This window comes from Myotis lucifugus, unplaced genomic scaffold (assembly GCF_000147115.1).
Source record: "Myotis lucifugus unplaced genomic scaffold, Myoluc2.0 scaffold_462, whole genome shotgun sequence".
Classification (NCBI taxonomy): Eukaryota; Metazoa; Chordata; class Mammalia; order Chiroptera; family Vespertilionidae; genus Myotis; species Myotis lucifugus.
Window position 1 is genome coordinate 707,088 of NW_005871510.1, and position 1,306 is coordinate 708,393.

The window sequence follows — 1,306 nt, forward strand, 5'->3', positions numbered from 1 at the left end:
TTGATTTTTAGAGAGGGGAAAAGACAGAGAAACTTCGATGTGAGAAAAACACATCGACAGGTGGCGTCCTGCACGGGCCCTGACCAGGGACCAGGTGGGGAGGAGCCTGCAGCCAAGCTATCTGCCTCCGACCGGAGTCCGACCCGGGACCCTTCGGTCTGCAGGCCGGCGCTCTATCCACTGAGCCAAACCGGCCAGGGCCTTTTATACTTTTAACACCACTTTGTCCTGGTTCTACAGGGGCCCTGGCGTCTCCCTGCCCCGCTTTCTGAATGTGGGGAGACAGGTGTGCGAAGGGAATTCCAGACCCAGTTTCCAGATGGAGCTTGTTTACAAACCCATTTAACGTAACGTAAATAGTCAGGCTCCATTTGATCTTTGAATGCTGGCAGGTTGAGACCTCCATCCATCCTTCCTCCACCTCCATACCTGTGGCGGTTTAGGGTCCCGGGACCTCCCGTGGCCGGTTCTGATGGCAGCGTCACCTAGGGGCAGGAATTCTTCCCGACCAACCATAAGCTGTACATTTTACACTCAAAGGAAATGTTCCTTAGTTTTCGACTGTGTCCTTAGAAATGTTGAAACATAAAATGGCCATAATATCCCTAAAGCAAATGAATTCCTATTTTCACCAATATAACAAAAAGAAAGATTTGGAAACGTCGGATGTACCTGAAAACTCAATATACTTAACACATTGGTTTAAATATCTAATTTATTTATCTGAATAGCTTAATATACATACACCTACCAAGGAATGCATACCTTTAATGTATATAATTTAACGAGGTTTTTTTTTAGTATATTCACAGATAATGTGCAATCATCACAATTTTTTTTTTTTCTAAATATATTTCATTGATTTTTTACAGAGAGGAAGGGAGAGAGATAGAGAGTTAGAAACATCGATGAGAGAGAAACATCGATCAGCTGCCTCCTGCACATCTCCTACTGGGGATGTGCCCGCAACCCAGGTACGTGCCCTTGACCGGAATCGAACCCGGGACCCTTCAGTCCGCAGGCCGACGCTCCATCCACTGAGCCAAACCGGTTTTGGCATCATCACAATTTTTTAACATTTTTGTTATCTTAAAAAGAAGGGACTAGCCCTGGCTGGTGTTCTCAGTGGTTAGAGCATCAGCCAGGACACTAAAGGGTCTTGGGTTCGATTCCTGATCAAGGAGCAGGTTCCTGGTTTGCAGGTTCTATCCCGGGCAGGTCAAAAGTTGGGGCAAGGCCTGGGAGGGAAACCAATCGCATGTGATGGTCTCTTATTTTTTTTTTTTAATAGTATTTTTCATTTGGC